At 41.2% G+C, this 12,895-nt stretch overlaps 1 protein-coding gene across 1 annotated transcript in view; it reads right to left on the bottom strand.

The window, feature by feature from the left end:
* TXNRD1 (thioredoxin reductase 1) overlaps window positions 1–4,878 on the bottom strand; it is a 91,307-nt gene extending 86,429 nt beyond the window's left edge. Inside the window, exon 1 of the mRNA XM_089528008.1 lies at window positions 4,768–4,878. The gene's annotated coding sequence lies outside the window, so the exon portion shown is untranslated. The remainder of the gene's footprint in view (window positions 1–4,767) is intronic.
* Window positions 4,879–12,895: the final 8,017 nt, after the last annotated feature.

Below are 12,895 nucleotides of genomic sequence, written 5' to 3'. Positions count from 1 at the left end.
TACTTCCTTCAACTGTACTGAGCACTATCATATTTTTCAGTGAATCAATATGTATTTTTTATCATATACTTTTTAAAAAAAAGGTTTGCTGTGGAAAGCAGGCTTTCTGACTTCATTTTTAAAAAAGTCAGATGATAGCTAGAGAGTCCGGATGCAAACGGCTGATCTACTTGTCAGTATTTGTACATTCATTTTCACAGACTCCTGAATTCTTATGCCATACAATCAAAGTGATTTCCTGCCTATTTATAGAATGTAGCTACAGGTTAATTAGCATTTGTAAGGCTCTTTGAAGAACCATGCTCCAACAACGCTCCTGAAGCCACTTACTCTCCTGTGGTCCTTGGATTTCTCTTTCATTATAGAAAGACTACCCCCCCCCCCCCATAAAGAACTGAACATAAGAGAACTGTAGAGCCAGTGTGGTATAATGATCTGAGTGTTGGACTATGACTCTGGAGACCAGTGCTTGAATCTACACGGAATCACAACATTGAAGCCCACTGGTTGACATTAGCAAAGTCACACTCTCTCAGCCTCAGAGGAAGGCAAAGTCAAACCCCCTCTGAACAAATCTTGCCCAGAAAACCCCATGATAGGGTTTTCTTAGGGTAGCCATAAGTCAGAAAAGACTTGAAGGCACAAACAAAAACATCAATCATCTATTTTCTGGAGTTCTGTAGCAAATCAGACCTCTGAAACAGAAGAAACCCAGGAACTCACTTTGCCAAAAGTGAGTGCATGACTTGCTAATTACAGCAAGGGACCAGTAAGGCCTGGAACATAGCTATAACTCTGGGATGAGTAACACACGGGTCACAGGCCACATGTGGCCCCTGCCACCTTTAGCTTTGAACGTTTAGCCGACCAGCTATTCTGACTACGGAGATTATTGCACTGCTCTTTAATAGAGGGATAGAAGCAGGATGTTCACTCTAATGGTGGGATCCAGAGTTTTCTTTGATTGCCTTAATGCAAGGTGCTCTGCCTAATGCACCAATGAAAGGAGCATTAGACCTGGAAAAGGTGACTACCCATCAAATGTGGACCAAGACATTTTGTCCCGCTCCAAATATTCCAGTTTAAATCCAGATTGGCTGTTGAACCCAACACAGTAGACAGAACCAGTGTGGCATAGTTGTTTGAGCACTGGAGTAGGACATTGGGAGACCAGGGTTCAAATCCCTGCTCAGCCACAGAAACCCACTGAGTGACTTTGGGCACATCACTCTCTCAGACTCAAAAGAAGTCTCTGAAGAAACCTGCCAAGAAAACCCTGTGATGGGATTGCCCCAAGTTGAAAATGACTTGGAGGCACACATCAAGAACAAATGTCATGGGGAGGGGCAGGAAGGTTGTTGGCCATTAAACTGCTTCATCCTCTGGCAAAAGGGAACAGTAGAAGAGTTAATGAGAAATAGCCACAAGACTGCTATGATTGCTGTCCCCCAGCATTTGCTGCCCAAGGCAGCCAATTCATTCTGCCAGACAACACAGGTCTTGCCCTGCAGTAATTCATTGCTGTGTGCCTGCAAGTCATTTTTCACTTGTGGTGACCGTAAGGCAAACCTATCACAAGGTTTTCTTGGCAGGTTTCTTCAAAGGGGAGTTGCCATTGCCATCTTCTGAGGCTGAGAAACTCTGATTTGCCCAGGGTCACCCAGTGGGTTTCATGGCTAAGTAGGGATTCAAACCCTGTTCTCCAGAGTCCTAGTCCAACACTCAAACCACTACACCACTCTGGCTCTCATGCCCTGGTGTAAACATCTCTAAAAACGTCAGTGTAAAATGGCCTTTGCGCCCAAATGTGCTATTAGGGAAGTGACAACCCTCCAACAGTAAAATGTTGCAGCATATCCCCATCATAACAGGAGTATGTCTATTTAGGTGTCCAGACAATCTCAAAGCATAGGAAGATTTCTTTTTTGGAGTCCTGCTTCCAGTATCTCCCAGCTTGTATGCCCAACAAAAAGTAACTTTAGCAAGCTCTGGCCAATCTGTTGCAGAACATACCCTCTAACATTTCACTGATGAAAACTGGAACACACATGGACAGGCAAGTGTGCTCAAGATGGCAAAATTATTAAAGACAAAGAACTGACAAGCTGCAGCAGTTTGCTTTTGCCTGAGCCTCCTGAGAAGGGCAAGATTCCACCTGTCCTCTTCTCACTGCCGAGTTGAGTGAAAAATACTTTTGCACTCTGAACTCAGTTTTCAACAATATAAGTAAGCCAAGAACAAAGTGGGAAAGTGGCAGAAGATGGAAGAATTTGGAACATTTTAAAAGCATTTGAAAAAGTGGGACAACAGAGGAACAACTGGGACTGTCCCTGTCAAATCACTGCAGTTGGAAACTCTGGAAGGGTGTTATTGCCCATAAAAAGCAAGTTTTCATGGAACAAGATTTTCCCCCTTCGCACTCCACACAAGGCGGTGTTTCTTCTGGAAAGCTCAGTGGCACTTGTTGTTAACTGCCCTTGAGTCAACCCTGATTCATGGTGACTCTGTGGATGAGATATCTCCAAGACCCCATGTCCTGCTCAGATCCTGCAGGCTCAAACCTATGGCCTCCTGGATGGAGTAATAACCTGGCATTGGTCTTTCTCTGTTTCTATTGCCCTCCAGTGTGTCACTAGGGTTGGCGTCACCCGGTGCAGTAACTCATGGTGTCAACCCCTCTGCTGACTTCCTCTCATACCACAACCATGTAGAATCCTTAGTAAAAAAAATTGTTCTAATGTTATTCATAAATTGTAAATTCCATAGATCACTTGTAATAGTTGTGACATAAACAACAAGCAAAATTAAAATTATATGTTTAAATTGCAACATCATACACGCAGAATAAATAGGTTTACATATACATAGTTTCGTGTGGTTAAAATTGAAATTTGGTAAAATTGGATTTTTTAAAATAATGTTTAACATATTTAAAAAATAATTTTTGAACCACCTCATTAGACTACTTTAAATCCAAATTAAAGACTGTTCTATTCAGGGAAGCCTTCCAACTTTTGTCCTGATTTTATGACTGCATATTTAATGACATATTATTTGTATTAATTTACACTTTTATAGTATTGTTTTCACTTTGTTACAGTAATATTTTATTAATTTTACAGTCTTGTTTGTGGTTTTATATTGTGCACTATAGGCAGCTTTTTGTTTCTATTTTGGATTGTTGTTTTCTCTCCTTTGTAAAGCACTATGTAAAGCCTATGGCGCTATACAAATAAACGTAATAATAATAATAATAATTTTTAAAATTAAAAATTAAATTTTGAAATTTAAAAATTTAATTTTAAAAGACTGGGGCCTCTCTCTTCTCCCACTGAGCCTCACCCCACTCACATCCTCCCTTCTGTATTTTAAGGTGATACAGGCAAATGCCAGAGCCCATTTCTACCAAGATGCAGACGGTTGAGAAGCAGTGGTGTCTGTACCCCACACACACTCCTAATGACTCCATTGCTGCCCTCTACATTTCCTAGCATCATTGTCTTTTCCAATGATTCTTGCCTTCTCATGATGTGGCCAAAATAGGTTGTTGTTGTTGTTAACTGCCCTCAAGTCAACCTCAACTCATGGTGACCCTGTGTAAGAAACATCTCCACAGACAAGGCCCCATCCTCCACTGCTTCACTTAGGTTCTGCAAACTGATGCCCTTGCCCTCCCTGATTAACAGAAGCATGCCATCTATCTGGCATGGGACCTTCCTCTCTTTCTACTGCCTTCAACTTTTCCTAGCATTATTGCCTTTTCTAATAAGCCAAAGTAAAACAGTCCCAATTAAGTCATCTTGACTTCCAGGGAGAATCCAAGCTTGATCTGTTCTAGAACCCACTTATTTGTCTTTTTGGCTGTCCATGATATCCTCAGCACTCTTCTCCAGCACCACATCTCAAATGAGTTGGGTTTTTTAAAGTAAAAATGGTGTTGGAGCATCAAGTTTATTTAACATTAGCCGACCAGGCTTTTGCGTACAATCATACCACAATCCGATACCATATTAAAACATAAATAAAATGAGACAGTTAAATTGAAGATAAAGCATTCAAAATAACACAATGTTCCAAAACACTGCAGAAATAATCCAGTTTGAGATCGCTTTAGCTGCCCTGGCTCAGTGCTAAGGAATCTTGGGAATTGGAGTTTATTGTGGCCCAAGAGCTCTCTGACAGAGAAGGCTCAACCTCTCAGAAAACTACATTTCCCAAAATTCCCTAGCATTGAGCCAAGGGAATTAAAGCGATCTCAAACTGGATTATTTCTGCAGTGTGTTTTGGACCTAAGATTATATCTCGTCACTAGGCAATTTAATAAAAGTTTCTCTTTTCATCAGCGCTAACTTGATGTACCTTGGCTGTCAGGTAGGACATGTAGTAGTAATCAGTTCCTGTATATATAGAGAGGGGGGGGGGGAATTGTTGGAGCTGTCTAGGCTTTGGGGAGGGATTCTGGGACCAGTAATCCAAGAAGTAACCTTTCCCAGTTCTGAACTGGGAAAGCAAACCATAAAATCTGCTTCCATTCCAAAGGGGCTGGCATTACCCACCTTTTGGGGTGGTGGCTTTGGCTTTCTGCTCATGCTGTTGGGCAGAGATGGGCACTGTCTGTTGGACCACTTTGCCCTTTCCCACTGAAATGCCCATGCCTCCTCTGCGTTGGCCCACAGTCCTGGTCACTCACGGGTGTCGCCCTCTGCTGGTCCCTGGGCAACCAGCAGCTCAAAAACACCAAAAAGAAGAAATAAGTAAGTACTTTACTTTACAAAGGTGAGTTGCTCTTACTCCTTCTCACTTTGTCGATGCAGGAACTGATGCCTTGGCGAGGAGAGAGGGGATCGCGACACCTTCCAGCCCTTCTTTACTTTCGTGCTAATAAAAGAAGCTTTTCCTTTCTGGCCACTCACAGTGGCTTCTCTGCTGGTCGCGATGGCAATCGAACCTAAAACAAACGAATGATGAATGAATGAAATTCCGAACGAGGGAAAGGAAGGTGCGACTCCTAGTGGCCACAATGGATCCTGCAGCTGTGTCATTTTTTTTTACGACAACATAAAAATAATAATAACAAATAAATAAAAATAAAAAATAAAATAAAGCAGAAAGAGAAAGAAAGGGAAAAAAGATCTGTTCAAGATGTGCCTGCTTCTGTTATCTGCTGCAAAGTAGCAATTATATTTGAAGAAGAAAAAAATTGAATTGATTTATTATTATTATTTACTACTACTATAATGATAGTAATAGTAATTTCTTTCCCACCTCTCCTCAATGCTTGAGGCGGGGTACAACATGTTAAAAATACAAAACACAATTAAAAAAGAAAATACATTAAAACCAACCAATTAAACACAATACTATACAATCATTAAAATGTATAGTCTCATCCAAAATCCACAGGACAGTGATACCTTTATGAGGCCACCCAAAATGCACATTATACATGTTTCATGCTTTCGAAGCTCCAATGGCTTTTTCAGGCAAAAGGATTAAACCGGAGAAAGAAAGAAAGATGGTTGATGTTAGTCATAGCCCTGCATTTGGCCAAGATGTTGTGGTTGTTGTCCTCAGTTCAGATAGTATGGAAGGGCATAATACAGGTGGGTCCCTCCTCATTCTGACCATGTGGATGCTGGGAGATTCAGTCCAGGAAACCAACTTTAAATTCCATTTGCAAGGAAAAAAAGTTACCTTTGAGATCCACTCTGTCTCAAATCCTTCCTGAGGCTGCAAACCCTTGTGCTAAGAGAACACTGAATTAATTTTTAACATCTTGGTCTGATACAGATGCCAGTGGAGCTTCAAAAGCTTGCACCATGTATAATGTGCATTTTGGTTGGTCCTATAAAGGTATCCCTGCCTTGTGGATTTTGGATGATACTGTACTTTGCTGTACGGCCAACACAATTACCCTTGGATATAGTTTTGAACAGTTCTTTTGTTATGGGAAGTCGAAGGCTTTCATGGCATCCATAGTTTTTTAGTGGGTTTTTCGGGCTATGTGGCCATGTTCTAGAAGAGTTTCTTCCTGACGTTTCGCCAGCATCTGTGGCTGGCATCTTCAGAGAAGTTCTTTTGTTACTTTGTGAGTTCACAAAGTCTTTTACAACACATACACACATGACACTGGAACTCACAAAGTGTTGAAGATGTGTGTGTCTTTGCTTATAGAGATGGTTTAAAAACACAGAAACTGAGTCTGAAACTTTGTAGGCAAAGGAATCTTGTAGCACCTTTGAGACTAACTGTGAAAGAAAGAAATTGGTAGCATGAGCTTTTGTAGACATAAACCTGCTTCATCAGTTGCACACTTTTTCTTTTCTTTTAGAAACATGCATCTGTGGAAAAGCCTCAAGTCTACAAAAGCTCATGCTGCCAACGTCTTTCTTCCAGTTAGTCTCAAAGGTGCTGCAAGATCCCTTTGCATCCTGATTCTCCAGACTAACACAGCTATACCTTTGAAACTTGGTTTTGAATTACACATCACCACTCACAATGTAACATACAACAGCATCACCTCTTCTTTAAGCTCTCAGGTAGAAAACAGTTTTATTTAACAGGCAGCCTGTGACTAACTGGCTATACAGAAAACTCTTGTAAGGGGGTTTGTGGGGCAGAGAGGTTTCAGGTCCAGACAGAGCTATTAAAACGTATTGTTAATGTGAGATCTTCCTTGAAGACTGAGGTCCAAAACGTACTGCAGAGATAATACAGTCTAAAACCACTTTAACCGCCCTTGTTCAATGATAGGGAATTCTGAGAACTGTAGTTTTTTGAGATATTTAGCCTCTCTGTCAGAGAGCTCTGGTGCCACAATAAACTACAATTCCCAAGATTCCCTAGCACTGAGCCAGGGCAATTAAAGCGGTCTCAAAGTGGATTATTTCTGCAGTGTGTTTTGGACCTGAGATGCAACAGTGAATTTGGATACATATGTTTTCAGCATATTTTCCTGCATACAGTTTGACCACCAGCATAACCTACCAAACCCCACTTTAAAGGGTGAGATATAAAGCAAGGTGTCATGTCAGGGTGAGGAACTTGTGGGTCTCTAGGTTTTCTTGTCTGTAGCTCTTTTTCATTCCTCACCACTAGTCATGCTGGCAAGGACTGTTGGGAGCTGCAGCCCACCAGCACCAACATGTGGATGGTGTCATGTACCCCACCCCTGCTATGTAGCACTTGATAGTGAAATTGCTCCAGGTTGTAGTCCAGACTTTGAAGAAATTATCCAAGGAGCTGAACCTACTTTGAGGATAGGATTCAGCCCCATCAAAGTTCAATTTAAAGATCTACAACTCCTGCTGCAATGTCAAAATATCAGAATGGAAACTTGGTTATCAGCAAAGCTTTGGGGGATGGGGCAGGGTGGGGTGGGGAAACAAGGTAAAAAGTTATGGAACACGTTGTTGTGCGACTTTAGATTGTTTCCGACTTACAGCAACCCTAAGGGGAACTTATTGTGGGGTTTTCTTGGCATTTTTCTTCACAGGGGGCCTGCCATTGCTATCCTTTGAGGCTGAGAGAGAGTGTGAATTGCCCAAGGTCACCTAGTAGGTTTCATGGCTCAGCGGGGATTTGAAACCTGGTCTCCAGAGCCATAGTCCATCATTCAAACCACTATGCTATGCTGGCCCTCATTATGGAACACATTGCAATAAGATATATGAAACATGTTATTCCAAATGCTATATTTCCTTTTCTAGCTTATAAAAACTCACAAGTATTCCCAATAGTGTACCATTTTGTAATGTTTTGTGTACATGTTAATGTTAGACATGGACAGGATTGCACTGAAAGCCAGCATGGTGTAGTGCTTTGAGCGTTGGACTGGTCTGGAGACCAGGTTTTGAATCCCAGCTGGGTCATATAAATCCACTGGGGGACCTTGGGCAAGTCACACTCTTTACATTTCAGAGGATGGCAAAACGCTTGCCAAGAAAACTCCATAATAGTTTTGCCTTAGGGTCTCAGTAAGTCAGAAATGACTTGAAGGAGCATAACAACAACAAGGATTGCACTACTACACAAAAGTACAGCCCATTATGGGGTGGAGTATTATCAGTATGCTGATGACACCCACATCTCCTTCTCCATGTCTCAGATTGCTGCAGTGACTAAGGAAGGCATCTCTCCTCTGAATGAATTTCTTAAGACAGTAATGGTTTGGATGAGGAAAAATAGACTTAAACTGAATCCTAATAAGACGGAGGTACTTGCCATGGGGATCCCTAATCCTGGTATGGAGATATGTCAACCAGTTCTGGACGGGGTCACACTTCACCTAAAGGACTGTGTTTGCAGCTTTGGGGTTTTCCTGGACTCGTCACTTCAGTTGTCATCACAGAAAGATGCGGTGGTCAGGAGTGCCTGCTATCAGCTTAGGTTGATATGCCAGTTGTGACCCTACCTGGAGCTGGGGGACCTAGAAACAGGTATATGTGTGCTGGTAACCTCTCGTCTCGATTTCTGCAATGTTTGGCAGCTTCAACTGGTCCAAAATATGGCAGCCAGATTGGTCATTGGTAAATCCAGATTCACCCAGACAACACCTGTTTTAAAATCCCTCCACTGGCTGCCAATTAGCTTCTGGGCACAGTACAAGGTGTTGGTTATTACCTTTAAAGTTCTACATGGCTTGGATTCAGCCTACTTGCAGGAACGCCTCTTTCCATACAATCCACCCCACACACTCAGGTCCTCTGGGAAGAACTTATTGCAGCCAAAGAAGATCAGGTTGGCTGCAACTTCCCAGCTGCCACTCCAAAAATTTGGAATGACATGCAAGAGGAGATCTGTCATATCACCTCTTTTGACTCCTTTAAAAAGGCAATCAAGATGGATCTCTTCCAACAGACCTTCCTAGACTGAGCTCCCACTAAAAAGAATCACCCCGTCCATCCCAAGTCGTCTCACTCCTATTCGCTATTTTTAAATTGTTTTTAACTATTTCTATTGTTTAATTTGTTATGTTGGGGGTTGGAGGGTTGGGGGATTGGGTAGTGCTGTTGATTGTTGTATTATATATTTAATTTTCATTGTAACCCACCTTGATCCGTACGGAGAGGTGGGATATAAATAAATATATCATCATCATCATCATAATTATGTTTAGCCCGATTTATTTCCAGGAAAATGTGGATCACTCACTTACCTAACAATAAAATCCCACTGAACTCATTGGACCTTACTTCTCAATTGCTATTGATTTATAAATAGGTAAATATTGGAAATATAACTTTTCTAAGCTCTAAATAATGTATCTGTTGTGTTAGACTGGAAAAGAGAGAAAAGGTTTTTCTTGGCAGTGTCAATATCTTGCCATGACTGTTATTGAAAAAGGACTGAACTCTTCAAATATTAATGTCAAAGTACTTAAATCATAATGAAGCCAACACTGTTCATAAAAGCCCTGGAGTTCAACAGCATTGAAACAGCCAGCTCATATGCACTTACCTGCAAGTAAAGCCCGCTGAATTTTAGACTGTCAGTTTGAAACATTTTGCATTGGAGAATCTTAAGAAGATAAAGCACTGTAAGGAACCCAAGACTCTGAAAGAAAAGAAAAATCTGCAGTAAATTCATCTTAGTGGAAATCAAGATTACTTATTTATGAAGCACATGAACGATTAGTATTATGTTGTAATATAAAATAATAGGTATCAACACTTTCATATTTTCAGTCTGAGTCTAAAGTACGTTCTGAGAAGTGTACACAACTAATTCAATTTAAAAAGTAGATATGTTCTTGGGCATTACTTCTATAGCAGAAAAACTGATACTAGTGTTATGGACTAGATGCGATATTTTCTGTGTATTTTGCAAAATTTAAATCCCTGAAGCCTGTATATTGGAAGATGAAATAAGTGTGACAGATGTTTTCATAGAGTAAAATGTAAAATGTCTGGGTGTCAGACAGCAAAGTATAAAAACATACTGTAGGCTTACTGTTTAATTCTGGGTATTCAGCTGCTTAACCCAAAGATAAAATAAACATAAACATATAATAAAGAAAGGGAGAGTCAAGACATGAGAGAAAACAGTGGGAAAACTGAAAAGGCATGCTGCATTGGTATGATATATGCTGAATTATACATGATATAGTCATTGGATGGCAGGTAGCCAGAGTAATGGAGGCCAGTTACACTCTCAGGTGATTGGTTGGTTAATGGACTTGTATAGATGGCCTATAAAATCTCATTTCCAACTGAACTGGAAAATTTTGGTGACAATAAATGGGGTCCAGTTAGACACATCTTTGATTGGACAATTAGATGCTGGAAATTACACAAAAGCTACCTCCCAAGTCCCAAGACGTTAAAGGTAGGTGGCTAATGACAGCTTTCAACAAGGTCATTTAGCTACCTCTGACTGCATCCACACTGCAGAAATAATCCAGGTTGTAAACATTTAGTCATCTCTGTCAGAGAGCTCTGAAGCGACAGCAAACTACAATTCCCAGAATTCCATTACATTGAGCCAGGGCAGTTAAAGTGGTGTCAACCTGGATACTTTCTGCAGAGCAGAGACTTTTTTGCTGCTGATGTTCTTCCTTGTTGGAAAGCACCCTTAAGATCCTAGTAAGAGATACAGAAAGTGAACAGCCTTTTTAAAGGTTATTTAAGCAATTATTGTAATGCCTTGCCTGTTACCAAGATATAACAGTTACCAAGAAATGACAAATGTTGGAATGTTTTGCAGAACCTGTGGAAAGGTATGATTTTTCTCCATGGATGCCCTTTAGAGAGAAAGCATGATATATAGAATTTCTCAACAGATGACTATGTTATAGTACAGTCAGCCCTCCTTATCCACGGATTTTTTTTATCCATGGATTCAAGCATCCACCACTTGAAAATATTCCCAAAAGTATAAATTCCAAATAGCAAACCTTGATTTTTCATTTTATAGAAGGGACACCATTTTTCTATGCCATTGTATTTAATGGGAATTGATCATCCATGGATTTTCTTATCCACTCGGGTTCCTGGAACCAAACCCCAGCAGATAACAAGAGCCCACTGTACTGTATAAGATGTTTGTTGTTGTTGTTGTTGTTTGGTTGTTGTTAACTACCCTCAAGTCAATCTGGACTCATGGCGACCCTGTGGACGAGACATCTCCAAGACTCCATATCCTCCACTATTCTTCTAAATTCTTGCAGATTCATACCTGTGACATGTAATTGACATGTTGCCCTTGTGGAGACTGTGATGCATCCAGAAGAATGCATTATGAAATTTCCTCCACACTGAAATCTTCAAGGGCACAGCTTTGTTATCTTGTATAAATTGTCTTGTTCCACTTAATCTCCACTCATTTGGATGAATGATTATGCTTTAGAAAATTTGAAAAGTATGATTCTTACTATGATTGGGTTGTGATTGTGTGCACTCACTTGTATGTCCCTGTATCTGCAATATTTTATTGATTGAAAGCAGCCTTGATTGTATTTTAACAATCCTTAGAGAAATTATATTTAAATAAATTATTTGATAAATCTCGGATATTTTTATATGTCATGGCTAATTTACCTCATAATCCTCATAAAATGGATAATCTCCTGTGCCAGGCCATACTGCAAGATGTTTATGGCCAGTACTAACATTAGCCTAAAAGTGAGGGCAGTCACCTCTGGTGCTGGGATGCCAGGAACAATGGTGTAGTGCAGTGGTTCTCAGCCTTTGCCTTTCCATATGGTTTCTACTTCAACCCCTAGAAGCTCTAGGCATAACAGTCTATGTTATAATGGGGCAAGAGCTTGCAGAGTCAAAAACCTGGGACTTTTTGATTGTCAGGGACTATGATTTCTTCAGCCACTCCAATTGGACTCCCACATTTCTCCTCTGAATTTAGCCACAATCCAGAGGCATCACTCTTGAGTTGCTAATTCTAACGAATGAATGAATTTATTATTACAGCACTGGGCCAGCACAACTAACTCTAACAAAATCAAGTGGACAGCTTTCAGAGATATAGAAGCCATATCAACTTCCCTAGGACTTTATTTATTTATTTATATACCGCTATTCCAAAGAGCATAGCGGTGAACAGCAAGTAAGCTAATTAGCAAGTAAGCTAATTTGCCCCCAACAGTCTGGGTACTCATTTTAGCGATCTCCTCGGAAGGATGCAAGCCTGAGTCGAGCTTGGGCCCTTTTGCTGGTCTTGAACTCGCAACCTTGTGGTCTTGAGTGAATGGCTGCAGTACAGGCATTTAACCACTGCGCCACCAGGGTAAATGCGACAGTCAGAAGTGCTTGCTATCAGCTTCGGTTGATACGCCAACTGCAACCCTACCTGGGCCGGGGGTACCTTGAAACAGTGGTACATGCTCTGGTGACCTCTCGGTTGGATTTCTGTAACGCGCTCTACATGGGGCAAACCTGGTACCAAACTTGGAAGCTTCAATTGGTTCACAACATGGCAGCTAGACTGGTCACTGGCTCTTCCAGGACCAGCCATATAACACCTGTCTTGAAAGATCTACACTGGCTGCCTATTCGCTTCCAGGCGCAATACAAGGTGTTGGTTATTACCTATAAAGCCCTAAATGGCTTGGGCCCAGGGTACTTGGAGGACCGCCTCTCCCCATACAATCCGCCCCGCGCTCTCAGGTCAGCCGGGAAGCAACTGTTGAGAGTTCCAGACACAAAATATACTGTAACAGCTCAGAGGGCCTATTCCATCTCGGCCTCACAGCTCTGGAACTCTCTTCCTGGCGAGCTCCGCTCAGCCACCTCCCTTGACCAATTTAGGAAGGGGTTAAAAACCTTCCTTTTCAAACAAGCCTTCCCCCAGACAGTGTAATTACCTGTACTCCCCCTAACACATTGTACATGTAAGCTGAATCAGCTAGTTTGTACCTTTTTATCCTGTATTTTAACGTTGT

This window comes from Sceloporus occidentalis, unplaced genomic scaffold, assembly GCF_023333645.1.
Source record: "Sceloporus occidentalis isolate IW3139 unplaced genomic scaffold, rSceOcc1.0.p SCAF_5, whole genome shotgun sequence".
In the NCBI taxonomy this organism is placed as follows: Eukaryota; Metazoa; Chordata; class Lepidosauria; order Squamata; family Phrynosomatidae; genus Sceloporus; species Sceloporus occidentalis.
The sequence above is the reverse complement of the archived record's forward strand: the minus strand, read 5'-3'. Positions and strand labels throughout refer to the sequence as shown.